Below are 15,913 nucleotides of genomic sequence, written 5' to 3'. Positions count from 1 at the left end.
GATTAATGGCAGAGTCCCACAGTCCTCTGACAGAGCACTGAAGCCCAAGGAAACCTCCAGAGATGAGGCTCCCTGCCAATTACCTTCCTCAATAACGTCCGCTCAATGCCTGAATGACAGGGACCCGCCCCCGGGGCTCTGAGCAGGCCGTTATTAAAGCCCAGAGTTACGGGCTTGGAGAGATATACAGCCTTATATGACTGGAGGGGCTGCATGAGAAAGTGTTTGCACCATGGAAATCTCAAAACCAGAAGTAAGCATGTCTGCAACAGCAGTAACAAATTTCACAACTTCAACCTCTTTTAGGCTTTCTAAAGAAGAGATACAAAATAAGTCCAAACATAAAACATTTCTGTGAAATTTAATATGGCAAAATAATAAAATGTATAAGACACAAACAAGAAAAACAGTGCAAATATATAAATCCAAAATAAGAAAAAATATAAACATTTGTAAAATCAGGAACTTCTTGGGTTTCGCCAGCCTTAATCATCATCATCAGCAGTACTCACAACACTATGAGAGGGCAGTGACAATAACTATAAAGCAATGTACATATGCATGTATGTATGTTTGTGTGTTGCCTACCTACAAACTTTATCTTATGGTAAAGATGCGTCCCTGTGGATCTTCCAAATAGACTGTCTTCTCCCAATAACAGCATTCAGCTAGCCTACCACGTCCAAAACAAGAGCAGAGATGTTGTAAAACAGACACATGTAAAAGATGGGAGCAAACTTTTTGATTACATGAGAGGAAAAAGGTCTTCGTTCCCTGAGCCTTCAAGGGCATGACATAGTAAGAACTTCAAACTGTGCCACCTCTGGAGAAGTTCCCTTCGAGATATTGGAGATAAGTGAGGCTGAAAGGGGAGATTAGGAGCTTGCAGGAGAATCGGCTTCTCCCTGCTGATTTGGACATCCATTTTAATGGGCCACTTAACACTCCCTTTCAGAAGCTCGGCCTGGAGATTCACAGGGTTCCTCTTGGCACAGTCACACTGCTCCCTGAGCAAGGAAATGGTAGCCATTGTGCACATTAAAAATGCATTGCCTATGCTCCTCCGTCTGCTCAGCATTCTTACCAGTGGCACCACCTATTGTCAGGGTACCACATATTGACAGCTGAACAGATAGCCTGTAGAGAAAAGAGAAGCAGGGCTCTGAAAAATTGAGCTACATCTTAGAGTATACTGAAGGGAAAGTATGCCATAAAAAAAAAAAAATCACATATACTATTCTTCTGATGTTGCACAGCTCAGTATTGATTTGTGAATATGAACAACTCTCTCCCAGTGTTGGGGAGCCGGGACTCTTTTGAGGATATCATCAATACACAGATCCAAGAGCTGCTCAGCTGACAGTGAATCTGCTTAATGCCTGTTAGTTTGTGAAACATGCCTGTTTCATGTAACATACCTGCCTATAGCCATAAAAAGATATCAACAAACAGTTCAGAGCTACACTTCAATTCAGTATTAGAAGAGCAGCAAGGTTTGGTTGTGCTTGTTTTTTTCCCAGTGAAGCCTAATGCACTGATTCTTCAAAGCATTACTCTGGCCATTTTCAGCCAGGACTCCATTTTCCCATCTTTTCCCAACATATCAATCAATTTTGACCAAAATGTCATCAATTGCTTCACCACAGAGATGTTTTCGCTCTGCTTGCCTGGGTAGTTTGGCTCTCCAGTACAGACCTATAAGGCCAACGGGTACTCCAAAAATCAATCCAAAAAACATCAAAAGTATACGGATGATCACGCATAATAAGACATGAAATGATGCACTGTAAATAAAAACTATATAGACATTTCTTTCTGATACGGCTTGGATGTTACTGCCTGCTCCACCATTCTGGCAGGTCTACCTTTTGTTAAACAGAGAGAGTCCAGCTTAGAGCTGGGCAATGTGGACAAAATCAAACACTGTGTTGTCTTTGACCAAATACCTCAATACTCATTTTGTGGTGAGATTGTAGGGATGAATATTGGCACTTTTGTAACATATTTACATGTAAGACATCACTGAAAAACAATCATTAGTAATGTGGATATGCTGACCAGGCAGGTAGGGACAAACAACAGAAAGCTAGAACAGTGAAACATATCACAATATTATGATATGCAAAATCCCAGATGATATATAGCCCTAGTCCAGATTGAACATAGCCATGGTTAAACTTGCATTTTCTACTTTTGGAGGGCATTTGGCTGAACTGGCTGAACTATTTGAGAGTTTATGTTGAATAACATCAGTGAGGGGTAATATTATAGTTATATCCATTGAACAAAAACTCCTTGTTTAACCTTGTGTGAATTTCCCAGTCTGGAATCAATAAAGTATACCTATCTATCTATCTATCTATTGTGCAATATTAGAAGGACTTTGTTTTCCTTTGTCCTTTTACTATCATAGGTTTAATTGTTTTTCATCTGAAAAATAACTCAGATCTGCATCATTCACTTTAATTTGTAGTCATCTGCATGCTACATAAAGATTCGCTTTTCTTATGTCTCCTCATTATAAATGGTTCTAGTTTGCTTGACAGGATTAAGATGTGCAAAATGTCCAAAACGTTGCAGAGACAACTCATTTCAACCCATTACAGACACAGAAATACATAGCCAATTAGAATGAGTGAAGTGCTGTAAGAATGGGTCCTGTCAAATTATTTTTTCCCATTTCCCTTTCATCTCCCCAACAAACATAGATATGTCAGTCCATTACATACACACAACACTCTGCACCCTGTGAGCCCCCATGTCATGTGTCTCATCCCATAATACAGGAACACAGGAACGGACTGATTATTGCACCACTGTCTACCCAGCTGATAGGCGCGTAAACAATGAAGGAAATCACATCAACAACAGGAAGAGATGTATTTTTATTTCAAGAAAGCGGCAACAAAGCTGAACTGCCGAAAACATTTTTCAGGACACTCACACTCCACGGCCTTGGCCCTGAAGCCATATCTCAGAAGAACAGGTGCCATTTCCATTTTTCTCTTGTATTGGGAATGACAGGTTAAGGACAGTTCTTGTATTTTTACAGGCATAATGCTTAAGGTGCATTTTCTTGTAGGTAACTGTTGCCTGTCTTTGGCCTGGCAAAAACTGTATGTGTAAGAGGAGTGTAGTACATTTTCATTAGCATACAGTACATCGAGCACTTTGTGGGCAGAATATTAATGTGTTTTTCAGGGTAATGTGACAAGCGCACATCATTGCCTATGGGCTGAACTGCAGGAAGAGAAGAATGGGAAAGGAGAAAGTATTTAATAGTGTTTGGTACAAAGGGCTGGGAGGTGAGGAGAAAATTACGATATCTATTATGTGGTAACAAGAAAAAAAGGGGGAGCTCAAATGGTGCATTGCCAGCTTCAAGCACTCAAAGTGAGGGAATTCAAAAATACCGGGAAAAGGATACCGGCTTGACAAATGCATTTTGTTTAGGGCGGGCAACACCGGAGATCACTTTCTTTATAAATACACATCAACTCCTTTCAGCGGTTATAAACAGCTTTAATCCTGACGGCTGGATAATTGCATGTGATTACACTGGGATCTCAACTTATTTTCACTGTCAAACATTCATTCAGTACTTGTCAGCATCAGAAATGGCACACAAGTAAGAAGTCACATTTAGAATGTGCAAGACAGAAAGGAAGCAAGTGATATTTCCACTTCATCAACCACATTGCCCCCCTCTAAATTATCGCTTACCAACAATATCTCCCCTATATCTATCATCTAGTCATGAATCCACACAGGGAGCATTTCATGGCGCCAGCAGTGCCACAGGCAAGATGCACATTACACAGGATTCCAAATGATATCTCTCTTTTCATCTCCTGGCGAGTCAAGCCTCTCTTACCTTCCCCCTCTAGTTTCAATATAATTTACGTCAGACCACTCTTTCTGCAATCCCCCATGGGCTGAAACAGAACTACGGTAATAATAAGAGGGAAGAGAAGACCAGTGTCTTTGGTTGCCTTCCCAGCCAATTGAATTGTATGCTTCATCTCAACTCAATACCAATCGACCTTCTGTCTCCTGTCTGCAGGAGACTGGCGAAGGTGGCGCTTAAACTCAGCTGTCTACAGCCAGCTGATGAAGCCAAGGAAGTCATCAATGCCTTTGTGTTCCCATTCGATCTCAGCGGTAAATTAAGTGTGAAGCAAAACAACTCTGGGCTCACAGACGGACAGATGTTTCTGAATAATACAATGCTCTGGATACAGCTGCCTTCCAAGTCAAGCATGATCATTAAAGCCATCATCTCCTCTCCGTGCCTTAAAAACTGCAGCGCGTTATAATAAATCGCAAATAATATTGTTCACACTGCCAAATCATATTTAATTAATGACTATACCGTGGAACATGGGGGTTTACACCGACACGATACCGACATGTGTACAGCTTTCATGGATTTGATGTAACTCTAGACCAAAGTTAGATTGAAATGAAAAATGTATAGACCTCATCCTTGTTCCTGAAATCATTAATGCTATACAAGCTGATCTCTTAAATTATTAAGAAAGCAGGAGAGAAAGTGAGAAAAAAAAACAAGAGGCAATAATTCTGACTTAACCTACTGACCTTAATCAACACAACTCGAAATTTGTAAAGAAAGTCATTTGACACAGTCATTAATTTAAAGAGATTTTGACTGAACTCAGGGTGCGGTGGTACGACTAAATACATTTTCACACTGATGCAAACCATAAATTATGGAGGACAGTGAGATGTAGCCTAGTAAACAGGAAAAAAAAAACATAGTGGAACAAAAAGCCAATAATGGAAGTGGTAAGTGGTAATTTTAGAGGCAATTAATGTTGAATTAAACACTGACCCTGTGGAAGCAGGGTAGGATTAGCCATCCAAGGGCTGGTTGAGTGCAAGGTAGCTACCCACTAGTGACCCCAAGAGTCACAGGTAGAGATCTGTGATAGGCTTAATAGAAAATGGTACTAATCGCATTAAAGTGACAAACATCATTGACTGCTCTGAGTAATAGGGGCCAGTTGGTGTTAAATAGTTCAGGGAGGCTAATAGGCTCTGAGTCTTTTATTGATTGGCAGTCTGGTGGGATTGGTAAACAAAACATTTCCCAACAGGCCTTTGTCCTAACAGCTATGTCTTCTACAGCAGTATTTGTATCTGCTGCCACTGTATTTTGCTAACTGCTGGCAAAAAAGAGAGGAGATATGCGCTGAAAAATTCTACAGTCCAAAGAAGCCATGTTGCCAGAAAACTAAGAGAGCTCAAGTAATGTATTACATATAAATCACCACCATTACGATTCCTTTTTCCTCCCTTTTTTCTTTTTATCATGCCTATTGATGTTTTTTCATCATTGTGCTCACTTGGAAAAGAAAGCCAGATGAATGTTAATGAAACGCCTTATTTCACTTTGATGTTGATACAAACCTCGCGCTCCTCCCTAGGAGTCTTTCCAGAGGTTAAAATTACCCTGAATGTTTGTGCTCAGTCCCTCTCCAGACCAAGATAAATATTGCCAATCTGGCTTCGGCTGGCTCCTGCTCAGCTCTAACACCGAGGCCAAAAAGAAAAATGGTCTGCTTTCCCAAAGGGGCAGAGGCAATAGAACTATGTGCAAGGCTATCAGGTCTGTGCAACTTACGGATGCTGTAGATATTAGATTGCACTTTCTCTGGCAAAGAATGCCATTTATCTCTCTATCCTGAGCCACCTGATTGGTGGAGATGGCTTTCTTTGTACAGATGTCAGGGGTGACATTTTGAGCTGAAATGGAACGTTTGGAGTCAGTCCGCACGATAGCTCAAACGCTGACAGCATGGGATATGCCAATCCCGGAGAGGACACATCCCTCAAGTGAAACATTTTTGGAGATTGGATCCACCATATGCCAGATGGAACAAGATTATGATGTACTGTCGACTCTGACAGCATCTGGCCTTGTGCTGGTTATAACAGAGCACTAAATGTGTCCGCACATTGATATTTACCTGTCTGAAAATCCTATCTCAGTATTTATATTGACATAAGAACTGCATTATCTCTTCTGTGGCTGCAAAGAAAAATGTATCCTACTCTATTGATTGATGTCCAAGCTGTGGAGTCGAGGTTAAAAATGAACTGCTTTGATGTTGTGAATAGATGAGAATTAGAAGAAAAGTTGTTTGCGTGTTTATATTCAGCACTCCGAGGAAATCAACCTGCAACAGTGTTATTAGATCTCAATTATGCAATATCTGAATGCGGTTTTCTTCCTTAAGTAAGCAGTCAAGAGTTGAGTGTAATGGTAAGATCCTGGCGTGAATTGACAGCCTCACGCTTCTTCTATTGTAATTAGCCCCATGGAGACACAACCACCGAGGAAGAAGATATCATTACTTTCTGGTGCTCCTGTCAGGAGTCACAAATCTAGTCCCTGTTGAATTCACAAACTAAAACCAACAGTAACTGTATGCACTTTTAAATGTAAAATACATCATTAAAAACATCTAAATGTCACTTGTTTTTTGTTGGTTTCTTTTTCATCTGTCTTCCCTGCATCTTTACAGAAAAAAGTGGACCATTTTGAACATGAATAAGCAGATTTTGTAGCCTGTTTTGAAAAGGCGATATGGGTGCAACATAAAAACTATAAATACCCCACTCAGTGGAGATTGTTTTTCTGTTCCTCGCTGACAGCTCATGGCATGTAATTCCCCAGATTAAATTACTAGTGGCTCGAATCCACCTTGATTCAATAACATAAAATAAAGCCAGGAATAGATATAAAGGAAAACTGTAAATTAAAGAATAACAATGAAATATCAGATGTACAGAATGAAAAAAAAAAACATTATAAGGAGCCTCTGTCAACTCAGAGAGTATAAAATACTCTGTCAGAAAGAAAACACAATTATCACATTAACAGTGCCAGAAAAAGACTGACAAGGGACCAATTAATGGTATAGCGACATATTACAGTAAATAGGTTAGTAAAAAGTTAAAAACATCTGTCAATAAGAAATGTTTGCCAGTGCAAAATATTTGAGAGAAATACAACTCTTGTGTTTAAATAGATTTAATTTATTTGTACATGACGGTCAAAATCAAGTTGTTTTTGTGTGTGGAAGTGCCTACATTGTCTTAATTAATGAGGACTGACTTTGTGCACAGGGACAAGACATGTTCACACCACAGTCAGCTTTGATGAAACAGGCACAACCAGACGAAGGAGTTTATTTTCACCACAGTTTCACTGTTGTGACTGGTTGAGATGAAAAGATGCCATCCTGCTGGCCTTCAAAGGAAACAAAGCAAAAAGAACAAAGTTTTCTCTGTGGCCTTCTCTGTTCAGTCACTGTCACGATGCAACTGATACATCCTATATAGAGCGTGTCACATTATGATAAATAATACCATCAGTTATGGGGTTGCAGAAATATTAGAACGTAATACAAGGAATACAATACCAGTAGCCTGCGATACTCACACAAACGTGCGCACATGCACACACACACACACACACACACACACACACACACACACACACACATTTAGAAAGGTCCAGTCTATTCTCTCATACACTGACACAAGTTATTTGTTTTCTCTATATCAGATTGATTTCCTATTGTGTACCACTCCAGATGCATGGCTGCTGTCTGCTGTGTCAGCTCTTACTGTAAACCCTGACTGGTGCATTTGAGCTTGGCTGGCCAAACAAAAAAAAGAAAAAAACAAAAGATGTGAAATCCAACAAGCTTTACAGTCATAAACAAATCAATTGCAAGTGTTAATTCTGAGTTTGTCTCTTGTTAAAAGATTGAAGATATGATTCATTTCTGACTAGTAACTGCTGCCACTGATTTTTTTTCCCAGTATTGCCGTTATCGAAAAGAATGGTCTCTTTATAACCAGTGAATATTATTTTAAACCATCAAACCCAGAAAATAAAGTGTGAATAGGCTTGGACAACATATTTGACCAGGTATCCTCAGTACTAAGTGCACATTTTGTGGCAGGTTTTGGATCAGATCTAAACAAATAATGCAGAAATCCAGAGATCCTTTCTTTTTGGAAATGATTTAGCAAGCTCTTGCTATGAGGAACTAAAGTCAAAGTCAGACTCACACTGCAAAAAATCTCCATCTTAACAAGCCATTCAGGCTCCTATTCAGTCTTTAAATCTTGTTTTTATCAAAACAAGTGAAAAAATCTGCCGGTGGGATGAGCTAATCCCACTTGTTTGCTATACAGTTTCACTTGTTTCCAGATTTTTTTCTGGGACCAAGTATAAGCATGTTGAAACAAGGCAGAATCAGCCCACCAGTATCAAGAAAAAGACTCTTGATTTGAGAAAATTCTGAAAAAAAGCTGATTAGCAGTGGAAACCAATTGGATTATCTCATCCCACTGATGGATTTTTTTCCCACTTACTTTAAGAGAAACAAGACTGAATATGAAACTAAACGACTTATGAAGATAGAGATTTTTGCCGTGCAGGGCAATGTTAAAACTTGGAACAGAAAAACAATCCAGGGTGTGCTTCAGGTTTTCCATTACCACACATGCTCATAGAGGAGGATATAAGATAAGAGGAAAAACAAAACAAAACAAAAAAATCCAAGTCCAGGTACTTGTGTGGATTGAATTCGAAAAAACCTTTTATTAGACAGACTAGAACATTAAAAACAGTACTTACACATACTGTAAATTAACCTATAGGCTTTTTTTCTATATTTTTATAAACCTGCGTTAACCCTAGCCCTAATCTTTTTAATGCTAGCAGTGATGGTGAAGCTACAAGTGACGATTATTTGCGAAATGAACAAGTCTTCTGTCACTAGTATCAAAATCCAAACAGTCCTAAGTCACACACAACAGGCAGGCTCTTAGCTCTATTCAAACATTGTTTTCAACCTTGTAATATTTATTAAATGGGTCAATGAGAGGTGGTAATTGAATCATAGTGGAAAGAGCCGCTAATTAAAGTGGGTTAATTACAGCATAATCAAACATTTAAAGGATCAAGGAATATTTCAATTTAAGATTTAAAGGAAAAGGCATGTATTATTTGTTTCTTGCGTTCTGCTGTTAGATACTGCATTGGCCCTGTGTGTGTGTGTGTGTGTGTGCGTGTTAGACAGCAGTGCTACTGGTGAAGTGATGCTACACGAGGCTCTACAGTAAAAGAAAGTGAAAAACTGTGAACACAATCAATCATCGTGATGGCAAAAAGTAGGAAAATAAGGCCCAGGTTGAAAATAATCGTCATTATCCTTTAAAACAAAGAAGCTCTGCATTTAGCTAAGCCAGTTGATAACAACAAATGACCTGCCCGGTGCTGAGCAGCACACAATATATTAATATATTCCCCAGGGGCTCAAACTTGAAACGTTGCATTTTGTTTCTTTCAACTAAATTTCAGATTTTCATTATCACAGATGGAGGCGCCAATAAATTCTGGACCCTCCGGAACGATGAAACAGACAATGAATACAACAGATTCCTTCAGGCTGGTTAAGGATTTATGACGGGAGGGAAAAGTGATTGTTCATAATGATGTGTATAAGCTGCACCAGGCCGCGTTGCATGTTGGTGCCTCCAAATGGCAACAAAACTGTTTGAAAAATGTGCTCATGTTGATCATCGTGCAAACCGGATAGTCTCTGATCGCTTGACACCACAGGAATGAAGTTTTGATCCAACGCTTCCTGTGTCAGATCAAAAGGAGAAGAGCCCATACCCAAAACCAGAATTACATTTGGGCAAATAAAACAAATCTATGGGGTCTCAATTAAGGAGGTTATCATACTCTACAACTTCTGCAGGCTATGATTTAAGGCGAAAATAAGTTTGTATTTACATGAAAATCTCGCCTTGTACTGTTGAGGCAGTACACAGAACCCCAATCTTAATCTGTATGTGAAAAAAAGCATGTTTATTTTAACCATGTATCAGTAACAAAAGGACAGCAACAAGCACATAACGCGCAGAATAAGAAAAACATAAGGAAAATCTACCGGCAATAACCATTTTCTCCCAAAGGACTGAGTTCCACAGCTCAGACTATTTGAAGGAACCATTTTCTAAAAATAAATGCAGGTTCATCCGCATTCATAAACTTAAAATGACAGGAGATAGAGAGAGAACTGGATAAATTCTAAATAAAGGCCTACAAAGAGAATAAATGAAATATTAATTAATGAGATGATAGATAAAGTAATATCTCATATGAAATATTCAGAGCAATGCTTGTTTTCTTTTTGTCAATGGCTGCTTGTGGACCCTTTAACCATTTCTGAGCCCATAAAGATATATCTAAATATCAAATATTGATTTGATTTGGGGTAGCAATGTTACAGGATATTGCTTCATTTTGCAAAGAAGTCATAATGTAAAGTAGATGCTTCCCGGGGTGGGAAAAGTACACATAAACGCAGGCATAGGCTCTGTTTCTAAAATGTGAAAGTCAAAGAATTCTCTTTACAATAAGTCATGAAGGTGAAGCAGCCCGAGGCATAAAGATAATGTGAAGTAAACCGTGCCAATAAAGCCAATTTACCTGATGCACTCTTGTACCTTCATAAGGAAGATAGAATAGAAAATTCCATAAATTCATTGAGCTGCTTGTACATTAACAATTTACTATGATATTGCAGTTTATTGCAGGTATACTTTACTACAGCAACAACAAAATATATTTTAAATGATTTCCAAACAAGGAAAAATTGATAAAAAAAAAAAAAAAAAAAAAAAAAAAAAAAAAAAACTGAAATAGGCTGTGTTGCTGCAAAATCTAAAATGAATTGTTCAAATGGTGAGATGTTAGTATTACCAGAGGCCTATGTGTCAAACACCAAGTCCTTGCAGAGAGCACATTCACAACAAAACAAAATGCAGCATATTCATCATTACAAAATGGTCCATTGTGCTCATCTATCATAATCCGTGTCACTAAACATAACTTCCCCCGTGCCAGTGCTCCCCTCAAACCATTCTGATGGCTACATGAGCAGCTGCTTAAAACAGAAGTTCCTTTTTGTTAATGCTTCGCACTTATCTAAGATATCCCCGGGCAATGTTGTCTGTGTGGACAATAAATCATGCTCTTGCTAGATGTGTGCAGGCCCAGAAACAAATGTAAGCCTGCGAATGCTTCCATCAAAAGGGCTTGCTTCAACCTGCAGGTCTCACGTCTTGCATTATTTTGTAGGTGGAGCGGGTGGTTGGTGAATTATTTTTGCCAAAAATGAGAAAAACATCGTGCCTGTGGAATCTGTAGCATTTATAACATTGCAGCATGCAGTAAATAACAGTCTGCTCAGTCAGGTTGCATGGAAAATTGAGAATCAGACATGTAAAAGCCAAACTATCCAGTGCAAGTCTATGTCACCCAGTTCTGGATCAAGGCACGGCCTGTGACTGTGTCTTCTCCTCCCACTGAGAATGCCCATACAGACATTTGGCCTTTGTAGAGAGGGAAGAAGACAGACGGCTGTGAGTAATACTGTACTGTGGTCTATAATGTATGATCAGTCTTCTTACAAAATAAAATGATTACACGTACTTGCAAAACCTTACATTTGCAGTGGATTACTCATACCTTTAAAAAGTAAATGGTGTTTTTTAATGATCAACTTTTAATGATATTTAGGCTAAGAAAAAGAAAGAAAAATAGGGATGGGGCTGATGGCTAAACCCCTCCCTCCGTCCCCCACACTGTCATCCCATCCCGTCTCTGCAATATTATATAGACATCATTTAGGACATTCTAGAGCAACGATTTATAATGTCTTTGGGTGATGATGTCAACAGTATCCAAGCAACATTCTGTAAATTAACATCAACCTGTGCTTTGAATGAGTACTCTGTGAGTACTGAGGTAAAATGATCCAAATATTACTGGACGCCACACAAAAGTAAATGTGTCAACATCAAGAAATCCAGAGGATTATGGTCCACCACAGTCTCCGGTCACAAACCTGTGCTCAGTCATTATGTGTTACAGATTGTTAAAGTAACGGTGACCTCAAACAAGAGCGACAAAAACAACCTAAAACAGATATCACACCAAGACTCGGGTCGTTAGTGAGCTCCACGCTAAGTGGTTTGACCTTTTTAGAGAAGTGTTTTGTTTCTGCGCGGCAGTACAAATGGATTGGCCGGAGCGCCGCGTCACTCTCTCCCTCGGAGGAAGACAAGGGCAAATGCAGGGGAATAATAATACTGCCTTAGTTACTGATGTGCTGCTGCAGGTCAGGTCAGGAATTCTCATTAGTTTATCCTTCTGGCATTAATAAATTGAAAAAGTAAATAAATTAAATTTCTCATGCATCTTTCACAAAGCATATTTCACCACTGATAGCCTTCTCCCTTCAGCACATGTCAATTTTTTAACCTCTTTGGAATAAAACTTTCCTAACCTCCAAGCTTCACAGTATGTTCTATTTTGAGTATTTTTAATTATTTATTTTTCCTACTAATCAGGTCCACAAATAATGTCGGGGCCAATTATACCCAACAACTGTGACATTCTTTTATATATATATATATTTTTTTTTTTTTTCCAGAAAACACACCAGCAAAAAAAAATTACATTCAATTACCTTTAAACAACGTACAAGATATGGTAAACCAGTATTATACACATTCTACTTACTTATTACTGTAGGGTACAACATTAATTACTATTTCAACATGGCTCAAGCAAACTGTGTTAGCATTTTTACTACTGGGTGGATGAAATTCAAGTGCAATACCACTTGTTTTCAGCGTGGAAATATAATTTTCTTATATACTGTGACAGTTCAGTTTGTATTACTGAATGTTAACAACTGTGTCCTTCAGTCAGAAAAAGGAAAGGTCAGTTTGTCCCTACTTATAATCTTTAATGTAGCGCTCCACAACGCTGTAGAAGTGGAAAAAGACTGGAAAGGTGAATGTGTCAGTACCAATCATTTCCTGGGGTAATGGCACATTTTTTGTTTAGAGCGGACCGGTCTATTATGACGGCCATAAGGATCATTTAGATATAAAACCCGAGCGCTGTTTGAGACCTCAAAGTCAGCCGTCTGTTCGTTCCTGTGAGAGCCGAGTATATATCAGCATGGCAACAGGGATTTAGAGTCTGGTTTCTCTTGTTTCTAATTCTGGGACACAGCAGTTCATGTCCCAGATAACGATTCAGATGTCAAAGAATGACATATGGGAATTCTTAAACTAAGCGGTGTTGCCTTTTAAAGCGAGATCAATCAATTCACCGTGAGGGGAGAATGGATGGAAATTATTGGATCAAGGTGTGACACAAATTAAAGTTTTATCTGTACATATAAAGAACGGAACAGTCTGTTCTCGAACCGTTCAACATCAGCGTTGGCAAAATTACCTGAAACTGCTCAGTCTCAAGGAGATAATAATTTACTTTTTCTGTGATTGATTGCGACACCTACATACAGCAGAGTTACATAAAGAGAACATTTACTGCCAAATTGAGTTGATGGTATTTCATTTGTCAAGATTTATGAGTCTCTAAGCCATATAAGAAGAAAAAATCCCTTTATGACCAAAAGAACAATCTTTTGTTTTGGATAATGCTAGTGTGCTACTATCATTAAATGGAGTATAAACACAACTCAACAGTTTGGAGCACCAGAGTCACTGATCTATGATAATTTCGCCAAAAAACGTGCTGTATCAGTTTAAATGGTGCATGAAGAATACTAATCCCTAGGAGGGGTGGGTAAAGACAAAATCCAAACAACACAACATAGCCATAATACAACGGTTTAGCAAAAAGTCACATTTCTTCAGACCTCCTCTGTCTCTAAACCCAACAGGGGGATACCTTCCCCAGTTCACGCTGCTTCGACTGACTTCCAAGTGAAATGTAAAGCAATGGAGAGAAATCTAAAAACACATTCCTGTCATTTCCTTCTTCTTCTTCTTCTTCTTTTTTTTTTTTTTTGGTGTAAACTGCCAGCTGTAATTTGAGGCACTTGGCTGTGATCGCCCGAAGACTGTCCACAATCTCCTTGTGCTACTGTGAGCTCCCTCCCGCTCTTTATGACAAAACGAAGTGCTGCTCCTAGTTCACACTTCATTACCCACAGTAATGCCTCAGCACAATGATGTATGGAACTCCTCTAACTCCCAGACTTGCTCCTGGCAGGAATGCACAAAAAAAAAATGTAAAAAGCAGCTGCAATGAAATTGTTTCAAATGCTTCTCTGGAACTTTTATTCCCTCAAAAGAGTTTGGAATGGACAAGGCTCAATTTATGACAACACCTCTTTACGTGGACATTCCTACCTCGCCAAGATACATGGCAGTTTGAGACAACGTGTCTCGCCGTGAACAAAGAAAAACAGCCAGCAGTTGGTAGAATGAACAGCTACAAAGGAATGTAGCACAAGATGGAGCCAATGCAAACACATACAGTACATTTACTTTCAAGGGCGCACTAGGAACAGTCAGTATATTTTTCATCTGGAACCACATCTTATTCATTTTTAAACCGCCTATAAATGCTTGAGTGTTGTAATCGCTCTAGATCCTTGTTCCACATCTTAACTTCACATCAGTCCAAAGGTAGTCTTCAGAATTATGCTGCTGTTTATATAAAACTTAGAATTTTCCTAACCACTGAATTTGTACCACTGAGCATGGCTGCAGTACTCATATAAGGACTTGGCCTCAAGGCAGTCTTGCTCTCTTCATATTAGGTCATTTAACTCCACATATAACCATTGCGCATCATCTCAAAAGAGATGAGCACAAGCCCACTGCAGCGGTATATTTTTAGTCTCCAAATGTTATAAATAAAGCACGGCCCTTAGGGTACTAGTAAATACATTTTTAGCAGAAAAGATAGAGACAAACCACTACACAGTCGTGGAGTGTTAGCCCAGCGACAGGAACACAGAAGTATTCAGTATCGTGAACCAGTCATAACACAGCACAGGCTGTCTTCACACTGCAGGCGAATCAGATGTGTTTCACAAATCACATCTTTAACACAGACTTTCCACACTGTTATTTGCAAGTGATCAGACCAGATTTGTGTGTCCAGACATCACTGACCTATCTGCATGGGCTCCTGTGGTAATGATGTAGGTGTGAGTAACTACATATGCTGGTGATGAGGTTTTGCAACATGGAAGCCTGACAAATGGAAATCCATCATCTTGCCCTCCAAAAACAGTGCTGTCACATCGCAGCGCTAAACCTGTAGCACCAGACAAACTCAGCGACGGAGGAGGCTGGTACATATTGTCAAGGAGCTCTGATGCGCTTCCTTCACTCTGGACTTGACGCTGTCATTGAGTGTCGCATTGAAAGTGATGCCAAAGACAGCTTGAAATCCTTTTAGAGCGGCCAGTCTGCCCAGACGCACACTTTTCCGATTGGAAGTGCATTTCAAACTACTTCCAAATATGACTTGAATTTGCAAAAATCACATTTCATGCTATTTTTTGCTGTCCAGATTCTCAACAATCAATATCTGAGAATCTTTGTTTCCTGTGGGAGAAAGGAAAGCAGCTACAGTGTTTCAGTACTCTCTTTAAGATGTTACACCTTCATACCCATTTAATACATCTGCTGTTTTATATTAGCATTTATTTCTTAGTCATTTATGTTTGAGCACTAATAGTTATAGTATATACACTCTAAACCTATTTACATCTTTGACAAGACACATGAATTTTTAATGCTGAGTTCTTGACAACTCCGTCAAGGTTTGATGTTTAAATTAATGTATTACACACACCCAGGTGGATAATTGTTGTGTTAATATGCATACAGTACTGCATCAGCATGCGGACACATCACTGTGTGGTGTGGTGAGCATGTGAAAGCAGCACATGAATAGCGATAACAAAGATTAGATTACAAAGATACAGTTTCAACAACCGTGAACACTGTTACAGGGCAAGTC

At 39.1% G+C, this 15,913-nt stretch overlaps 1 long non-coding RNA gene across 5 annotated transcripts in view; it reads right to left on the bottom strand.

Annotated features, from left to right (window-relative positions):
- The window catches only part of LOC115378551 (uncharacterized), a 172,966-nt gene that overhangs the window by 59,795 nt on the left and 97,258 nt on the right, over positions 1 to 15,913 (bottom strand). For 2 of the 5 annotated variants that reach the window (XR_003930139.1, XR_003930138.1), the window contains exon 5: positions 589 to 673. The exons of the other annotated variants lie outside the window; for them this stretch is intronic. This is a non-coding gene — a long non-coding RNA (uncharacterized LOC115378551). The remainder of the gene's footprint in view (positions 1 to 588; positions 674 to 15,913) is intronic. 5 annotated transcript variants of the gene reach the window in all.

Source organism: Myripristis murdjan, chromosome 20 (assembly GCF_902150065.1).
Source record: "Myripristis murdjan chromosome 20, fMyrMur1.1, whole genome shotgun sequence".
NCBI classification, from domain to species: Eukaryota; Metazoa; Chordata; class Actinopteri; order Holocentriformes; family Holocentridae; genus Myripristis; species Myripristis murdjan.
Note: the sequence above shows the minus strand (reverse complement) of the source record. Positions and strands in the feature narration are given on the sequence as shown.